The sequence below is a fragment of the Talpa europaea genome (genome assembly GCF_964194135.1).
Source record: "Talpa europaea genome assembly, chromosome: 9".
Lineage (NCBI taxonomy): Eukaryota > Metazoa > Chordata > Mammalia > Eulipotyphla > Talpidae > Talpa > Talpa europaea.
The window spans coordinates 106,748,129-106,768,778 of record NC_140076.1 but is presented as its reverse complement, the minus strand read 5'-3'; positions in this window follow the sequence as shown (position 1 = coordinate 106,768,778).

The following is a 20,650-nucleotide window of genomic DNA, read 5'->3' as shown; positions in this document are numbered from 1 at the left end:
AGAGCTTGTCAGGGATCCCCACAACTGTCCAGATCTCCATCCTCCGCTGTGCTTGGGCTGCCCTCCCTCCTCCTGCCCCACACCCCACTCTCTTCCCTCTCGCTCCAGCCTGGACTCTGCCCTTGAAGGATGCTGTGGCCACACCCTTGGACTCTCTGGGCCTCGCCTCTGCGCAGCCTGACCCTTGCCCTGGGGTTGTCCCAGCTTCAACCCATCTTCTGGCCCTGGCAGCCCTGGGCAGCGAGGGGAGGGGGCGGGAACACCCCTGAAAGCCACGACCTCACCTGGCCCTTCTCCTCCGCCCCCCCCCCCAGCATCCCCACTCTCAGCAGGTGTGGTCTAGTCCCCAGAGACGCCAGGCTGACAGGTCAGGAACTCCCTTTCCCTGCCTACCAGGGCAACGTCCGCCCCAGCTGCACCTACCCCTCACCCTCCTCCGCTCCCTGCCAGGCTGAGCCTTCCAATGACCTCCATTCCTCCTTGGACATGCGCGCCCTTCCCCTACATCCCTCCTCACCCCATTCTCCACCCACCCCGGCCTGGGTCAGGATCTCACCTCCCTGTGCCGGGGGCTCTGAGCTCAGGGCCCATCTCTTTCTAGTTCCACCTCTTTGGGTCAATTCCTGCCACAGCCTCAGGGAGCTCCCTGAATAAAAGTGAGGTGAGGGCTTCCCTCTGAGCATCATCATCCAGTGGAACACCCTTTGCTTTCGCCATCAAAACCAGCCTCCTCGGCCTGCCACCCAAGGCCATCAGGGCCTGGCCCTGCTTGCACCCGCCTTCCCCACTGAGCATCCTTCACTCCAGCCACACGCCTGCCACATGCTTGTCCCCTTTGAATTCTTCTAGCACATCCTTCAAAGTGCTGGTTGCAAAGTGTCTCTTCCATGAAGCCTTCCCTGCTTTCCCCAGGTAATCCCACCTCCTCTGTGCAACTAGACTTACCTTGCACATAACTTTTGTGGCTGCACCTAGCAATGTCTATCTCCCTTCCTGACTTTGGGAAGCCAGAAATGGGTCTTATTCATCTTTCTATCCCCCGCCTCTAGCACCCAGAACTGGCACACGGAAGGCCTAATATTTGTCTGTTGAAAGAGACAAGATTTAGACATGCTGAGCTAGACTATTGGATGCAATTGGTAGGCTGTGGAAAGATATCAACCTGCCTGCAACCTCTCCCTCACTCCCACCTCCTTCCCCAGAGAGATAAAAATCCAAAATTACATAAAAAATAAATCAGAAAGTGATTCCAGTCTTTACCAAAGGATCGCCTACAGTTTTCTTTAAACAGCCAGCTCCCTTGGTGCATATGAAATGAGAGGATTTGCAAATGAGCACACACTGTGTGGAGCAGCAGCATGGACCCAGCTATCCGGGAGCTCCCCACTCTGGAGGGGAGCACTCTACACAGGACACACTGTGGATGGGTGACACCCAGAGCTGAGCTTATCCAGGAAGGCTTTCTGGAGGACCGAGATTTGAGCTGTCTTTGCAGTAGATGAAACGAAGTGAAATGGGGAAAAGGGTGGCTGATCTCCCTCCCAGCCTGTGAGACTTCTAGGACAGGGGCAGGAGCCAGAGAGTTGGGAGCACCGAGGAAGCCAAGACCCAGCCACCAACCTCTCCTATTCAGATCTGTCTGTCCAGGACTCTAGAAGACACTGGAAAAGACATACTAGGCCTGGACTTTTAGAAGCACAGAAGAGCCATAGCTCTGGCCCCATGTCTAAGGCCATTGGCCACTGGCAGGAAGGTGCTCATGGGACAGTTGGCTCTGGCTCAAGTCCCAGCGTCCTCGTGGGCTGTGAGCACAGCAACTTCGAAGCTGAGGCATCCAGGAAACAGAGATGATCACACCCCAACCCTCCTCTGTGCCTGCAACTCTCCACTGCCCTCTTCAAGGGACACTATGGGGACACCTTGCTGGGTCCTCAAGTCATATTTGGAGCCTAGAAATTTCCTATTTTCCCTATGTAATTACTTGTCTTAATTGTGCAATTAGCATGAGAAAACAAATTGTGTAATCAGAGCATGCAATCAGGCAGTGATTGCCATAATTAGGGGGGAGATTAGTGGGAATAAGTGCGTTTTGTGACTTGAGGAAAAGGAGCAACATGAGTGCAGAGAGATCGCTGGACACTAGTGGCCTCAGGATCCTTCTCCCACCCCCCTGCCCGCCAACACTGAAAATGCAATTGTATCACTGAGCACACGTCTGGGGCACTGGCAGGGGGAACATGCGGACAGGTCTATGAATATGCAGGCACCAGGAGTCCTTAGCAATACCCCGGGGCCATAGGTACGCTGAGTTAGTTAGCATACTTTTTATCTGCATGAACTCCAGAAGATAAAAGTCAAGGGTCCAGCTAGCTGCCCTGGGCTGGCCTCGAGTGAGCCAGCTCCTTGGGTCTCATCTGTTTCCGCTGCCTAACGGGAGTGCAATCACCAGCCAGGGCTGCTGTGAGGGCCCAAAGGGACACATGGCCCCAGGACTGCGCACAGTGTCCACTCAGAAAAAGACTCAGTGTGTGTTTATATAAACTTAATAAATCAGCTGTGAGCTCTATCGCCCCCAGCTGCCATGGGAGATTCCATTGCACCTAGAAATGTGTTCAACACAATTCTCCACAGCAGGGTGAGCTCTTGCTGTTTGCACGGGTAAGGCAGGGACTCCTGGGCTGCTCTGTGTCTATGAAGACTGGCTCAGGATAGAACGGGTAGCATTTCAGGCTAAGCCCTGCACCCTGGGTCCCTCCACTGTGGCCAGCTCACAGTAGGTGCTGGTGAGGTAAAGGAGGCCCATTGCTTGTCCCTCATCCTCTCCTTGGTTCTGTATCGGCAGCTGCACTAAAGTGGTTCTGTGGCTGCTGCCGTGGGAACTCCAAACCTCCCCTTCCAGGCCTTAGGGAGCTGAGGCTGAGGCTAGTGGCCCCAAACCTGGAAGGGCAGGGCCAAAGAGGGCTGGAGCCAGAAGATGGAAGATGACGTGGGGCCATCGGGGCTCAGGGGCAGGGACTGCAGTCCCAGCCCTGCCCTCCCTGACCACGGGTAGCCTAGCTTCTCTCCAGACCTCAGTCCTTACATCCAATAAACAAGGACCCATCGGAGCTGCTGTCCTGGGACCTTGCAGAAGTCAGGCCCTGGCTGAGGGCATCTCAGAAACCCTGCTTAGAGCTCACGTGGGACTCACACTCACCTTCTCAGGAACTTGGTGGAGCTGCACTGGCTGTGACCACTAGATGTCACTGGTGACCTCCCTGGCCAGCTCCAGTGGCAGCACCAAGAGCAAGCCTGTGGTTTCTGCCCCTTTGGGCTCTGGGCACAAGGGACCGGAACCTGGGTCCAAAGCCTTATATGGAGACAAACCCCCTTCTCCCATAAACTGTCAATCCTTCCCTGCCCACCCTGCTGGTAATGCTCCCAGCAGCCATGAGGGGCACCCTGAGCTGGGCACTATGCCAGGCGCTGAGTCAGGATGAGGACAGCAAGGGGACACACACAGGAACCCACGGTGTCAGCAGCATGCATGAACTTCATCGTGGAGGGGAGAGAATTTTTTTTTAAAGATTTATTTTTATACAAGAGCTGGGGTACAGGCCAGAGGCGCAGGAGGGTGAGAGGATTCACCAGAGACAGAGTGGGGAGCAGAACAGGCAGACGACCAACCAAAATACCAGTGTATTTTGTGCTGAGGGGAGCAGCGGGCGCGACAGGAGAGGTCTGCCGGCCGGGATCGAACCCGCACTGCAGAGGCAGCGGACAGCTTCACAGCGCTGCGCTCAACCCGCTGCGCCACCGGGGAGGCCCAGGGAAGAGAATTTTTGACTCCAGCAAGAGGGGAGGCCCAATCAGGAGACCCGCAGGGAAGGGTCTGAAGGAAAAGAGGAATTGGCCCAGCAAAGAGGGCAAGAAGGGCAACCTCGTTAAGGGTCCAGCACACAGGAGTCAATGTGCAGGCGTGTGGAACTTGGTGTAGTTGGGGTACAGTGTCAGGGGTGGGGACAGGCAGGGGTCAGAGGAGGAGGCCAGTCCCTGCCCAGAAGTGTTCTTTACTGGAACCAAACCTCTGAGTTAAACCCCTTGTACCCTAAATCTCGGGGGTCTACATAGGCATCCCAAGGGAGCAACCCATAGCTGTCCCTTGTTCTCTCTCTCTCTCTCTCTCCACCCCCCTCACAAGTCAGGACCTGCAAGGGGCTGTCGTCCCCATTCCGCCCCAACCCTACCAGAGTGTGGGAACACCAGGACCCCCCACAGCGCTAAGGGTGAGTCCCTCCTCCCTTAGCCTTTCTCTAGTGGACCCTGGAGGAGTCACCCACCCTGCCCACCCTGGCTGCTGGCTCATCATCCACACAATGGAGCCACGCAATGGATCACGTGGCAGCCCCTTGCCCATCTTCAAGGACTATGGGATTTCAGCAGGAAGAAAGTTGCTCAGCCTGTCGCTGTGGTACCGTGATGCTCATTTGAACATACTAAATGCGCTCTCAACTTGAGTCGTTCATCTTTATAAACTCTCAGGGGCGAGGCTGCAGCAAGACTCCCTGCAGGAGGAACCACTGGCGAGCACTGGGACGGAGCGGGGCTCCGGGACGCAGGCCTGGGCTGGTTTCCACGGGTCATCCCTGCTTGGGTTCCACAGACATTCCTCACACACACACGCACTTGCACTAGCCTGCGGGGAGTATCTCTGCAAACTCACCAGGAGCAAGAGGCGGTGCTCAGACTGGACTTGAACTTGGCATGTAGGGCCTCAGAGAGGCAAGGGAAGGGGAGAAGCAGTTTCCTTCAGTTCTAGAAAAAGAGACAAGTGTAAGAAGCTCTGGGAAGAAAGCTCAGGCAGAACCCGTTGTTAGCAGTTCATGTCCTCTGAACAGGACAGAGGGACGGCGAGCCATGAAAAGCCTTTCTCCAGACCAGATAATGGAAGACTCCAGGAGGCTATGGGTGGCGCCCCCTCAGACAGAGCCAGAAGCCTGTGAAGAATCCTTGGGGCCAAACTACTTTTGTCGCTTGCTCAGGGCCAGGGAGTGGGAGGAGTTGAGGAACCAGGTGGCCGGCTAAGGGTACCAAGGGGGCCAGGTCCTGGTTCCATTGGACTGGCGCTCCGTAACTCATCATGTTTCCCCTAGTTCTTGACTGTTATTCCCCCTACTTTCCTTATACAGGGCTTCCTGAAAATCCTGCAATCTTGATTTGTTTGCAGCAATAAGCAAAAAGGATTTATTCACATCATGGCCAGATTAAGTGGAGAGACAAACTGGCTCCTGAGTCAGGAGAAATGGTGGCAGCTATGGAGGCCTGGCTGAGCACCAGAGAAGTCCTGGAGGGCTGGCGCTGGCAAGTACACCCCTGGACATGGCTTTGAAGAGTGCTTCCCTCCCTCTAGGGATGACTGTTCCTTTGAAGATCTGTGTCATCAACCAGAGTGACAGGAACCCTCTACCATGTAGCACAGATCAAACATGAAGCATTAAAAGCAAGGACAGGGGTTCCCAGAGGCAGAGGGATGGTGGGAATGGGTAAAGGGGTTCAAAAGATACAAACTTCAGGGCCTCTCTGGTGGCGCAGGGGTTAAAGACAGCACTGTGAATCTCTCACCAGCCACTGCAGCATGAGTACGGATCCCGGCAGGCCAGGGAGCAACCTACATGGCACAGCAGACCTCCCCCGTCTCCCTGCTGCTCCCCTCAGCAGTGTATTTCAGTCGATCCGCCTGTTCTGTGTCTCCTGGTGAATCCTCTCACCCCCTGCACCTCTGTCCTGTACCCCAGTTCTTGTATGCATAAATAAATAAATCTTTTAAAAAAAAGATACAAACTTCCACTTATAAAACAAACCCTGGGGCTACAATGTTCAGCATGGATATTATAGCTAATAAAACTGTTTTGCATACATGCAAGGTGCTAAGACTAAATCTTCAAAGTCCTCACTACAAGAAAAAATGTTCTAACTATGTATGGTTATGGGTATTGACTAGACTTACTGTGGTGATCATTTCTTAATATGTCCAGATATCAAATCATTATGTTCTATACCTGAAACTAATAATATAAGACCCATCTTATAAAAGAAGCGTTTGCAACGTAAAAAAGGGAAAGCTCATGTTGACTATTAACCCATGTGTATTGTTACGACCTCATTGGAAAGCATCATCAATTCATTCATTTAGCATTAAAATTTGGGGGCATTAAATTACAAATAACGGACAGAGGAGGTACCAGCAGATTGCTGCCCTGAACCCCTCCTATTCCTTTTGGTCTTTTAATTTCAGTTGGGTCTGGATGGAGAAGACTTTGGCTACTCTAAAAAAGCTACCACACTGATTCCACAGGTAAACAGGGCCCTAGTTGTTCCTGGAGGGATGTCAAGTCTGATCCTTTCAACACAGAAATTTGTACTGTTCTCGCATTTGTCCAATGGGGCTAAGGTAAGTTCTTAGATGAGATTTTCACCCCTCATCAGGCAGCCCTTATCTCAATTAAGTAAAGGCAGGATCCTGCTATGAAGATGTCATGTAACCAGTCACATGATCTTTGTCCCAAAGGACATGGAACCAAAATGGAGGTCCAGAGGGAAGAAGCTAGAAAGCTGGGAATGGACTGGGTGAAGCTGGGCTTGGGAAAAATAAGCTACCTGGGAGGCAAACTTCTGACAGGAGAAAAGAGATGAATTATAGATGAACAAGGCAGCTAGTGAACTTGGATTTGATTTGGACTTGGTTACTGCAAGGAGATCCAATTGGTAGATGGCATGTTAGATAAGAAAGATTGCTCACATTGTAGTAATCGACTGCCTGTTCTTCCAAATGGTAGCATTAGCCATCTACAGGAAGTCATTAGAAGAAGATTGGATGAGCCAGTGACATAGAAAATAGGGTAGTCGAAATCATCCAAAAGACCAGCAAAAAAGAGAAAAGAGTTAAGAAAAAATTAAGACAACCTATGAGACTTAAAGGACAGCATGAAGAGGAACAACATTCATTTCATAGGAGTTACCAAAAAAGATGAGAGGGAGAAGGGACAAAAAGTATTTGAAGAAATAATAGTTGAGAACTTCTCCAACCTGGAAAAGGAAACAGACATGCAGATCCAGGAAGCTCAAAGCATTACAAATAAACTAAACTAAACAGATGTACTCCAAAACACATTATAATTAAAATGGCAAAAATTTAAAATAGAGAATCCTTAAAGCAGTCAGAGAAAATGAGTCTACCAAACCTTCAGAGACAAACTAATTCCTTTCATTCTCAAACTTCTCCAAATGTTGAAGAAAAGCTTCCAAATACTTTATGAGAACTACATTACCCTGATATCAAAAGCAGACAAGGATCAAACACACAGCCACAACTCACTATTCCTGATGACTATAGATGCAAAAATCCTCAGCAAAATCTTATCAAACCAAATTCATATTAAATAATCATACACTATGACCAAGTGGGATTTATTCCAGGGATACAAGGATGGTTCAGCATACACATATCAATTAATGCACATGAGAAGGAGACCAGTTTTCACCACTACTATTCAACATAGAAGTGAAAGTTCTAGCTACAGCAATTAGGTAAGAGAAAGGAATAAAAGGAATCCAAATTGGAAAAGAATAAGTAAAACTATCACTATTTGTAGATGACATGATAATATACATAGAAAACCCTAAAGTTTTCACCAAAAAGCTATTCACATCAGTACAGTAAAAAAGCAGTCTACAAAACCAATACACAAAAGACTGTTGCATTCCTATATGCAAACAATGAACTAGAAGTGAAAGAAATGCAGAAAATAATCCAACCTACAATCCCATCAAGAAAAATTAAGTCCCAAGGAATAAGTCTAACAGGTAAAATACCTGAGCCATGAAAACTAGAATACACTGTTAAAAAAGAAATAAAAGAAGACACAAAATAATGGAAAAATAGTCCATGCTCATGGATTGGAAGAATTAGCATTATCAAGATGGCCATCTTACCCAGAGCAATACATAGACTTAATGCAATCCTTATCAAAACTCCAGCAGGGATTGTAAAGAGCAAACATTATTCAAATCTGTATGGAACCACAAAAGATTCAGAATAGACAAAAAAATTCTGAGAAAAAAGAACAATAGAGGTATTCTACTCCCAGACTTCAAATCATCCTACAAAGCAATTATAATCAAAATAGTATGGTACTGGAATAAAAATAGACATACAGATCAATGGAATAGAGTTGAAAGCCCATAAATAAATTCACACTTACACGGATAGTTAATTTATGACAAAGGAGTCAAAAACATATAATGGAAAAAGGAAAGTCCATTAAACAAATGGTGTTGGGAAACTGGATAGCCACATCAAAAGAATGAAACTAGACCACTATCTCACACTACAAAAAAATTAATTCAAAATGGATCAAAGACTTGGATGTAAGATTTGAAACCATAAAATACATGGAAGAAAATATAAGCAAAATACCCAAGATGTTGGCTTCAGGGATGTCCTTGGGGACATGAAGACAATAGCAAGAGAAACAAAAGCAAAAATAAATAATGCAACTACATCAAATTAAAAAGCTTCTGCACAGCAAAAGAAACTATCATTAAGACAAAAAGACAATCTGCTGAGCGGGAGAAAACTTTTGCAATCATGCGTCTGAGAAGGGGCTAGTATCCAAAATCTACAAAGTACTCATACAACTCAACAACAAGAAAACATAACCCAATCAAAAAAAGGGCTGAAGATTTAAATAGACACTATTTCAAAGAACACATTCAGATGGCCAACAGGAACATGAAAAAATCCTCAGCATCACTTATCATCAGGGAAATGCAGCTCAAAACCATGTGAGATGCCAGCTCACACCTGTGATTATGGCCCATTTCAAAAAGACCAGATGCAAGTATTGGTGAGGACATGAAGATAAAGGAACCCTCATACATTACTGCTGGGAATATAGTCCAGCCTCTATGGAAAACAGTACAGAGATTTTTTCAAAACATTAAAAATAGATCTGCCATCTGATCTAGCAACTCCACTCTTAGGCATCTACCCAAAGAATGCAAAAATACTAATTTCAGAGATACATATACTCCTATGTTCATTGCAGCACTATTTACAATAGCCAAGCTATGGAAACAAATTAAGTTCCAGAGACAGAGGATTAAATAAAGAAGATGTGGTACATATATACCCAGTGGAATACTACTCAACTATTTAAAAAAAAAAAAGAGATAAAATCTTGACACTTTCAACAACATGAATAGAACCAAGGAGATAAGTTAAATAAGAAAGACAAATACCAGAGGCTTTCTCGTATACATGGAATACAAAAAAAACAAAGCAAAACAATAGACAAAAGCAAATCCTTGAAATATGACTGCAGAATGGAGACTACCAGAAGGGGCTGGTGGGGCAGTGGGAGCAAAGGTGGAAGGAGACGAAGGTGAAGGGTTATTAGTGCTTTAGTGGTAAAGAGGTGTGAATCTACGCCTTTAAATCACAGTCAGTATTGCAATTCAATGTCACATCAATAAACATTTTTTTTTAATTTAGAAATAACAACAAAAAAAGAAGAGCTGGAGCTAAAAGCAAAAGGGGGAAAAACTCTAATCCAAGCAACAGTTGATTAGATGTTTCTAGGAGCCTCATGTACCAACCAACCAATGGAAAACCCCAGCCCCATCAGAGCTCCTTCAACTGACTCATTCCTGTTATTGAAAGCTAGCTGGCCTGGCAACCGAAATCCAGGCTGCTGACCCTCCCAGGGTCACCAACACTGGCTCAAGAGCCCATGGGGCCTCCTCTGCTGCAGGAATATCACCTGGACTCACTACATTTTAGGTGTTAAATCCATCTGCTAACAAATGCTCCTGGGATCCCGAGATAAGCCAGACCATTACTGTCACTAACAGGGACCTGATTACATGTTAAATGTCTGGGAAGGGGCAGGCCCTATGGTCAGGGGGAGTACAGAAAAGCAGGACTAAATCTGAGGGGGGCGGGGACCAGCAGGAGTAGCATGTGGGCTCTGGGCTATAGAGAGAACTGGGGATCACCAGTTACCTACTAGCCATGCCCTCCCTTGGCCTCTGTAAAACGCAGCCCCTGTCAACACCCTTAAATACCTGTGTTTTGCTACCCAGCAGATGAAGTAGCCACTGGCGTCAGGTTCTCTCTGCATTTGCAGCTGGCCTGGGCAAGAAGTGCTCAAAAGAGGCTCCAGAGACAGCAGGCAGGTGGCTGGTGGTAGGAGGGCTGGACTGAATGGAGGCTTCGAGCCTGTCCTGTAGCCCAGGCTCTGGCTTCCTGGCAGGATGGCAGCTGCCCATCAGATGTCCGCGTCTGTGGGGAGTGGTACATCTGCAGTGACAGCCCTGAGGCCGGGAGGCTGGGGTGGAGGTGTATGAAGTGACGCTGGGCTCTGAGCCCAGAGAAGAGGCTGCCTCCAGCTGGGACACCTGTAGGGAAATGAGGCCTCTGCCTCGTGCGGGTTCAGGTTTGAGTCCCTCTGGCCCCTTGGCCTGGCAAAGACAGAGGTGGTGACCAGATAGGAACCAACGATCCAAAAGTGGGGTCTGCTGGGAATCCCATGCGTTGATGACTAGGCTCTTCCCTCCAAGCTGCTTCAGGGGGTCACAAAGTGTCAGTGCAGGATGTCAGCCCCCACCTATACCTGACACTGCCATACCCCCTTGCAAGGACATGGTCAGGATTTGGAGGTAGGGAGGTGAAAGCATATCTGAGTACAGAATGATTTAGTATAACATTTTAACGAGAAATTTCTGATATAAGCCTGGGATGGTGCTTCCTGCAAACTTCTAGCAATAAAGAAAGCAAACTGTTTAACTGAACCAGATGAGATAGCGTAAGCCAGAAGCAGGGGGATGGACAAGATGACCTTGACAAGAAAATGACCTTGACAATCCTTCATAGTGAGCTCAGGCAGGGGCACCCGGACAGAAAGACCCCTGCCCTCTTGTCCACCACAACTTTGACTAATGCAATGGGGAAAAACTCTAAAATGAAATCACTGGGGGCCTCCCTGGTGGTGCAAGGGGTTAAGCACCGCACTATGAAGCAATCCGCAGCCTCTGCAGCACGAGTTTGATCCCCAGCCAGGGAGCTGACCCACATGGCGCAGCAGACCTCTCCTGTCTCACCTGCTGCTCCCCTCAGCAGTGTATTTCAGTAGATCTGCCTGTTCTGCTCCCCACTCCAGCTCTGGTGATTCTTCTCACCACCACCACCACCCCCCCACACACACACACACCTCTGGCCTGTACCCTAGCTCTTGTATGCATAAATAAATAAATCTTAAAAAATTAAATAAAATAAAATGAAATCACCACATTCTGCTGAACAGAAGAAGGGCCCAGATAGACCCCGTCACATCTTGAAGGGTATCATGCAGCAGCCTGGCCTGGGGATCCCTGGGTTGTGGAACAGATTGTCAGAGGGAAAAGGAAACTAAAAGAGCAAGTCCTGCCATGCCCATGAAGACACAGAGGTCCAGAAAGGTAACTTGCTCATTCCAGCCCACTTCAGAGGGGTTTCCACACCCACAAAGCCCTGGGGAGAACGTCTTTCAGGAAGGGTGCAGGCACCAAGCCCAAGGAAGAGAGGCAGGGCAGCTGTGGGGAGCCCAGTTGTGGGGAGTGGTCCCCAAGGCCCCAGCCAAGTTTCTGGGCCCCAGATGAAGAGTGAATCACTGGTTCCCCCTGGAGGGGAGTAGTCAGTCACCCTGTAAAAGTTTATTTTTATACATGTCTGATCTATTTCACATCCGCTCAGATATTTTGACACATATTCAGGAAATGTAACTCTCCCCCATATGGCAGTGTTTGGTTGACCAGACCTGGGGAAACTCAATAGGGTCACAGAGGAGCAGAGGGGAGTGGTAGTGTCAGGGAAGAATGCCAGAGGCCTGGGCCACCATGGGCACCTCAAGACAGCAGGCTGGGGCAGGGGTCACAGTAAGGGCAACACAGAAATCCCCCTGCCTGGGTACAGAGCCCCAGCTTCCACACCCTGGCGTGCCCTGGCCAGGGCTCTCCGGGAGGGATGGACTGAGGGTGAAGTCTGGAAGGTGGCAAAGGGTTGCCCAGGGCATGGGGCTGTTAGGCAAAGCAAGTCAGGTTCTAAGAGGCAAAGACTGAGCCACCGGGGACATGGGTACACGGGTACACGAGCAGGCCTTTTCTCCACACCCAACCTCCTGGCTTCCTGGAACCAGGAGACACTCAGCTCAGCAAAACAGGGACAGGGAAGGCTCCAGTGCTGTGCATCACCCAGCTGACTCTCCCCAAGTTAACAAATGTCTGTAGGCCTCAGTTTCCTCTACAAATTAGTGCTGATGTTACCCAGCTGGGAGGCAGGAGGATTAATGGAAAATACACGTCCTGTTGTACTATTGCTTCTCAAAAGGGTCTGACAGCGGGAGAAGAACTTGGCAAATGTGAGTCTCCTCCTCCTGGGCTGCGCAGCAGGAAGACTCTGGTGTCTCCTGCACAAGGCAGGGCAGTGACATGGGCCATTCGTGCACATCACCTGCAGCACACCCGGGTCGGTGGTCCCGGGCATTGGTTCTTCCCTTGTATTCTGTTCACCAGGCACCAAGCTCACAGTTTCAACAGAGGGAGACCCCTCGACTCTTTATACCAGGCCCTGTGGGGGTGCAGACATGGGCACTGGGGAAGAACAGGCAGGGGCAGCACCCCCCCACACACAGATCGGAAAGGCTGTTTCTCCGCTCCCCTAGGGGGGAAATAAAGCCATGCAGCCCCTAATTCCTGGAGGGCAGGGGCCTGAGCAGCACACTGGTTTTGTGGGATTTCTCTATTCTTTTCAGTTTAAATTCATAATTGTTGCATCACTCATGAGACACTCTGCTCCCCCCTCATGATACCTGGGCCCTGGCATCAGACATGGAGTATGGCAAGACTAGCCTGGGACCTGCTCGCCAGATGAAGCCGTCTGGACTGCTGAGTCTACGAGCCTGAAGGCCGCACATGGAGCCCGGCCGCTGTCTCCAGGGCCTCCTCCCTCGGCTGCGGTTGCTGCTGGCCTGGGATATGTCACTGCCTTAGTCCCGCTGCCTCAAGGGTCTGGTCCAGGATCTCAAAGGACCATCAAGGAACCTCACGGTCCCTGCTTGGTAAATGCAGTGTCAGCCAAGAAGTTACCCAGCCCCCCACCTCTCGTCGTCCAGGACCCAGAGGGCCGAAACCCCAAAAAGCCTGGGGAGTATTTGTAGGTAGAGGCTGCACTTGGCCTCACCTCACCCCGCTCCCCCACCCACCTCCCTGTAAATCCTGGCGACACAACAGGAAGGCCCTTTAACTACCACATAAAAGTGCTTTAGGCTTTCAAAGGCCCAATCTACGTTTATGGGGAGCCCGAGACTTTTATGGGCCCTTTCTAGCCCCCCTCCCACTGACCTACTGATGCATCTTGGTTTCTAGCTGTGGTTGAGAAGTGTCACAGCCCATGGGGCAGGAAAGGAAGATGCCCCTGCACCTGGGAGGGCAGGAGGCCTGGCAAGGCCCAGCTGGCCACCCACACCCCTCCCAGGGGCCAGGCGGTCACTAGCATTGCCCTCGGATTCTCCCTCTGACCTTCAGGTCGGGCACCGAGTGAGGGCTCACAACAGTGTTATTTATGAGCTGACTAGTTGGCAGCCACAGCATAGGGTATCAGGCCCTCCCAAAGGTGGTTCAGATGAGGATTCAAACAATGGACCTTTAAGGTCTCAGTTAGCCCTGAAAGACTGAAAATATAGACTTCTAAGAATTTGAGGGAAAGAATTATTAAGCGTTTCTCCAGTGCAGAGCTAGGACTTGTCCAGGCCAGCAGACTTGCAGAGGGGCCCCAGAGAGTTTTTCCAACTGGTCTCCTGATCCTAGCTGGTCCAGAGACCTTCAGGGGGCAGGGGTGGCCTCTGGGCCTGGGAGCAACAGCTCACTGGACCAGAAGGAGTGGCAGAGATGTCCACCGCTCCTGCCTTCTCCTGCCCGGATTCCTCAGCCAGGGAGCAATCCTAGCCCTCAGTCTCCCGGGGCTGGGGCTGACACCGAGGCCTCCATCCCAGGGACCGCTGTCCCCTCTCTCGGCCCCTTCCCACCCGGCTCCACTGTCCCCCCTCCTGACTCTCTCTCTGCTGCTTTTTATATGTTAGCAGTTTCTCCTGTCCCTCCTCATTCTCCCCTTTTCATAGTCTTTAACCTCATTCCTGTTCTCATTTTCCCAATTATTCCTTTTTTTTCCCCCGTCTCCCCATTGCCTTTGTTATCTCTTTATTTGCTCTAACCATCTTCTTTCCTCCTCTCTTGGACAAGAATACCTCTTAAGGGCCAATGAAATCACATAAATTTTAAGATTCAATGAACACGTGCCAGGCACGGTGTTAGGCACCTTCACATTCAATGTTCTATTTCAGGGTCGCAACCACTCTTTGAAGTTGAGTCTGCCCTAGTTTGCAGGTGCAGCACTAAGACTCAGAGAGCAGGAATAATTTGCCTTGAACCTCATAGCTATTAGGTGACAGCTGTAGGATTACCTCCCCCGCCTCCAAAAATAACACCAAACTCTCTATAGTAGCAGTATACAGAAGAGTAGGAACCATTTACTGAACATAACGCCATATAAACCAGATGGAGATCGTGTGTTCACTACAGTATATGGCACAGTGCCAGGTGCAGCTCTTGAGTGTGTGTGTTCTAGGCACACACATTTCACATTAATCCTATGATAAGCTACGTGTTGCTACTACCCCCATTTTACTGATGGTAAAATTGAGGTGCAAAGATTAAATACCTTACAGTCACACAGCTAGCAAGAGACAGAGAGCTTGATTCAAACCCAGGCACTTGGCCTCCGGACTCTGTAAGCACCATCACCAGACCCCAACTGGTCTATACTCTCTCAGATGGGGGTCCCTTCATCGGGAAGTTCAGGGTGGTGTGGGCACAGCCTCTGGTTCTGATGCAGCAGCTTTCCCAGAAGTCTATGAGCCTTGCCTCTGAGACCTGGGTCTGTGTCCTGAGGAACTCCAAGGCCAAGTGCCAAGGAGAGCTGTAGCAGCAAAGGGTCACTGAGACAAGAGGATCCTGTCTTATTTCCAGACCAGACAGAAAAAAGGCTTCTATTGGGAGCCCCTGTCCCCCAGCTGGCTGCTCCCGGAATGGCCTCTGCCTGCCTTCTGGGAAGGCCCTGGAGAACTTGCCCTTCCTCCTGACCCTGCCTCGGGAGCACAGCTGAATCCTGCTCATTGAGGGCCCATCCACTACTGTTAGCAGCACCCCATTTGGACCCAGGGCCTCCCTCGTCACAGAGGACTCTTGGCGGTACCTGGTCTGGCTAGCCCCCCTGGCACAGCGAGGAATGTGCTTCTGTCATCCTATCCTCACTCTCCGACCCTAGCCCAGTGCAGAATTGGATTAAGAACAAAAATATGAGCTGTGTTTGTTTTAATCAGCTTCAAGACATGGGGGCTTTTAAAGGGAAGGCGAGCAGGCCGGAGCTGGCCCCAGGGCAGGCTGGCTGGGCGGTGATGCCATCCTGGGGTCAGGAGCACACTGAGCAGCGAGTGCATCTGCAGGTCAGATCTCGGGGCAGATAAGGCTGAGACGGAGAAGATCTGGGGGGCCGGAGGGCTGGGGCTGAGGAAGGATAAAAAGGATGAAGAGGGAGGCGAAGACATGGGTTTCCCTGCATTCAGAGTCCTGCAATGGTGGGAGGCAAGAGAATGTGGGAGCCCCCCAGAACCTAGGGGAGCCAATAGGCAGTGACTTTTTTCCAGAGAAGGGGCCTCCTCCTCCTGGTCTTTGGCATGAAAGAAAACGGGAAGGAAAGGAGGGAGAGTCCACGATGGTTTCCAACACCCAATCACAGGAAGAGCCCCTGACAGGAGCTGCCGCGAAGCCTAAGCAAGGGTGTCTGGACAGGAGCTTCATGCCCAGATGTGTGGGCACAGGAAGGCACAGATGCCCACATTAAGTCAAACATCCAGAACCCAGTGGAACATGGATGGCATCGGAGTCAAGTTGAGGGGACAAAGCCCTGGTGGAGCAAGAGGTTGGGAAAATAATAACAGCCCTGGGCAGATCTCAGGCTCAATGAAGATTAGGGGGGCGTTTTAGGGGGGGCAGGAGGAGAGGGGACAGGGTGTCTGAATGGAGAGCCAGAAACCTAGGTGCTCTGGATCCCAGGGACAGTTAGCAACTTCTTCAAAAGGAGCTCTGGTCCACACAATGGCGCAATGGCTAGATGAGTAGCTGTAAGGTCCTCGTATTAGCCCTGTGAACCAAGGAAACAGGCCTAGAAAGGTTCAGGCCCTCTTCTGAGTCACACAATCAGCAAGAGAACGAGCTGGTGCAATAACCTAAGACTCAGGGTATCTGACCGGTGCTCCAACTTCTAGGGCTCCAACAGCCTCAGCTAGTTCTTGGGTTGAAGTATCCAGATGGGGGCCTCCCCTGGTGGCGCAGGCGGTTGAGCGCAGTGCTGTGAAGCTGTCCACAGCCTCTGCAGCGCCGGTTCAATCCCGCCCTGCCAGCGAGGGTCTCACATGGAGCGGCAGATCTCTCCTGACTCGCCCGCTGCTCCCCTCAGCAGTGTATTTCATCAGTCTGCCTGTTCTGTTCCCCGCTCTGTCTCTGGTGAATCCTCTCACCCTCCCGTGCATCTGGCCTGTACCCTGGTTCTTGTGTAAAATGAATAAATAAATCCTAAAAAAAAAAAAAAGTATCCAGATGGGAACAATGTGAGGAAGTTGAGGGCACAGCTCCCAGAGGTCCTCCCCACACCCACCTGCCGCCAGCCACCAGCACCACGAGAAAGGCCTGGAATGGTTCTGCCCTCATTCCAAACTGACCCCAACACTCTGGATCTCCTTGGCCTAGAAGGGCTGTGCTACAACAGCTAGAAGTGTCGGGGCCACCAAGTGCCCACCCCACCTTGACCAGACCATGAGCTCCATGGGACAGAACCAGGTTCTCCAAGTCAGGTTCACAGAAGGGCTTGGGTCCACACAATGCTTTTGCCAGATTGCAGTAAAGGAGAAAAATCAGTAGTGAATCTTTATATGGTTCCACTTAGTCAACTTTTAAATTTGAAATATCATCCCTTTCCTGATTTAAAATGCCCTTTCTTGTTATAGAACACTCTGAAAGCAGGACTTCTGGAAAATCTATTCTTGGCAAAATAAAAATTGCCAAGCGTAGGTCAATCCCTTCAATTAAAAGCACTGTCTTGGATACACAGCCATGGGAGATAGATAGATAGATATGGAAGTCGTGAAGAGAGTGGATCCTAAGAGTTCTCATCACAAGGAGAGACTTTTCCCCCATTTGAATCTACATGACAGGATGGATGTTAACTAAACCTAGTGTGGATGTCACTTCACAATGAATAGAAGCCAAATCATTACACTCTATGCTTTAAACTTATGTCAATTATATCCAATAAAACTGAAAAGGAAAAAAAAAAAGCAATTTTGAGTTGATCCATAAAATCTACAAATGTGGGGACAACAGCATTTCATTTGGAGGTGCCCCTACCTCCTGAGGTACAGCCCAAGAGCCCACGTGAGCACGTAATTCCCCACACTCCACCGGGGCGCCGTGGGTGGCCCTGGAGTCTAGACAGATCTGGTCAAATGACTGCATTTCAGCCTCACTTTCTTCTTCTCACAGGGGGGGCGCTGGGACTATCAGGCAGCCACCAAGATGAGTCCCGTGGCAACATCACTTAGCTTGAAGAAGGGCGACTCTGAGGTCCCAGAAATGAGAGCCCTCCCCCAAGGGGACGGCTTAGGGGACAGGCGCGATGTGCTTGTTCCGCCTGCCCACTCAGAGAAGGTCTAGTAACAGCCAAACAGCTGTCGGCCACCAGAAAAGAGGTTAACTGGACATTGGCCAGGACTTGGGTCCAAACCCAACAAATGCACTTACCCATCATCCCAAGACAGTGCAGCACCCCCAGCCCTGGCAGGCAGGACTGCAGCAGCCCCACCACGGGTCAGGCCCATCCGATCCAGTGCAGCCAAACTGTGCCAAGGAGGGGACACAGGGATTAGCTGGCAAAGCAGTGCATAGGGAACTGCTGCATCATTTAAATTGAGAATATATGTATTTATATATTGTACCCAAGCCCATTAAAAGGCAATTCAACTAAATAAAATATGACCAGTCTCTGCCCTCAAGGACCAGTCCTTGGAAAATAGCCGTACTGACCTGAGGGGGCTACAGAAGAGAGGGGGCCTGTCCTCCTCCAGGGCGCCTTCTGGCTGACCGAGACCGGAGCCCTGCAGAGACCTACCCACAAGGGATGTTAACTGGGTGAGGACAACTCCCCACGGGCTAGAGCTGGATTCGAATGGAGAGGACAGGCTGAGAGCACGCTGTGCCCCTGCAGCTGGGACCTCACACCGCTGAGGGAGGGAGGGGGTTCTTGAGCCTGTCCAGAGTAGGGTGTTGTCACCCTAGTCATTGTCTCCAGGGTGGGGGTGACTCCAGCCTTGGTCTGGTTGAGAAACATGAAAGAGGCGTCCTGCCAGGGTCCTTGGGCACAGGGTGAGTGGGCACAAATCTCCACTGAGTATGGAAGGCGCAGAGGCGCGGTGGGGGCGGGGCAGTGGTGGGCTTCCCACCCCCTCCGGCAGCCCAGCTCTGCACAGTCTCAGCCTCAGTCCCCAGACACCGAGGGACACCCGCTGCTCACACCATGGCATTGGGTTTCCCCTGGGTTGGCTCAGGCTACTGTCACCGGGCCTGCCAGGAAATTGCTGCTGACACTAGGGGAAGGGCCCAGGCAGTGGGGAGGCCAGGGAGAGCGAAGTCGGTGAGTTCTGAGCAGACACTGGATGGGACAGGGCCAGGGGAGACAGCTGTGGGTCTGAGGGGATTCTAGCCCTGCAGAGCTGGCCCTGGCCCCCTGGGATCCCCCAGGAGACTGGGGAAACTTAGAGCTTGCAGAAAGCTGGTTATGTGGGAAGGATGGAGAGGACTGTGTAGCACCACCCAAGGGTTACAGGAGCCCTTCATGGCCACCCCAGGGTTGTACAGTTTCCCCCTGGGCACCCTTCCAGGAGGAAAGCCACAGCTGCCCACTCTTACCAGGCCATGTACCCAGTGCATTGAGGGTTCTCTACCAGCTCTAATCTAGACAGGGGCCATGCCCCCCTCCTGTGGGTCACACTTGATCCTAGGTAGCTGGCTCTGCCCCCATGTTTGCCTGTACACCACCCCTTCCTCTCTTGCTCCCCTGCTGCTGTCTCTCTATTTTCTGCTTTAGTTATTAAAATTATTATTTTTTAGATTTATTTATTTATACAAGAGCTGGGGTACAGGCCAGAGGCATGGGAGGGTGAGAGGATTCACCAGAGACAGAGTGGGGAGTAGAACAGGCAGATGGGCCAAAAGCACTGCTGAGAGGAGCAGTGGGCTAGACAGGAGAGGTCTGCTGCGCCATGTGGGTCACCTCCCTGGCCAGGGATCGACCTTGTACTGCAGTGGCTGTGGTGAGCTTCATAGGTAGCATCTTAACCCCTTGCACCACCAGGGAGGCCCCTTACTTACTAAAATTAAAACATATATTAGATCCAAGGTGCTCCTTTATATTTCAAAGACTTGAGGAGAAACTGGGAGAGGGCTGGCAGTAAGTGGCCGGAATTGGGAAGGACCCTCATATTGGGAACTAACATTCCCTGTTACTGTCCCTCCAAGTTCTTAACTTGGAATGTGTCTGTGTGTGAATGTGTATATGTGTGTATGTTGGGGTCATTGGGGATGGGATGACCAGGGCCACAAAGCACTCTGGGACCTCAAGGACAATAGTTATAGGAGGCAGGACCCAAACACGTATAAAGAAACCCCGATGGGTTTCTTTCCCCTCTGAACTACTCCTCTCCCCCACGATGAAAGCCCTCAGTCCTGGACTATGACATCTGCCATAGCTTTGATCCTGAACTGCCCCACTAGCTCCAGTCCCAGCCCCAGGGAGGCTGGAAGTAGAAGCAGTGGTGGGAAGTGAAGTGTGAGAAGGGGCCAGACTCACTGGGAAAGTCACAGGAGCAATCAGACCCGGTCACCGGGTGATGATGGTGATGGAGATTGGGCTGGGGGAGGGTGGAGATCTATGTCAGTACAGGGTACTCACATAGGCAGTGGACAATTCATGGTACCAGGCTAGCAACCTGAGCATTTGCCCTCACCAGCAAGCAGTTGGAACCTCCACTCAGGCAAAGGCGAGCCACTCTCCAGGACTCCTCAAGGGCAGAAATGAACTGTCTGTGCAGATGGTCAGTCCATCTATCCATCAGTAGGTATCTTAAATACTTGCCATAGCCCAGCACTGGGACAAACGTGCAGAACTCTTCCCCAATGGCCTACTGCTCCTCAATCTAGGAGACTTGGAAGGCACTTCAGAACAGGGTGGGGGAGGGTGGGGTGTGGCTTGATGATTTCCAAATTTGGTAAAAAACACCATGAAATTATAATTTATTGTTCTTACTTTTCATATGATCAAGTAAGAACATTAGAGAACAGACAAGGGCATTTTAACACTCATTTTCAAAATGGGAAGATGAAAGACATTCTTTCCTGAAATCAGTTAGTGATAGAGGTTAGACTAGGGGTTACTTTGTGGGGAAGTGATGGAAATGGACACCAGTGT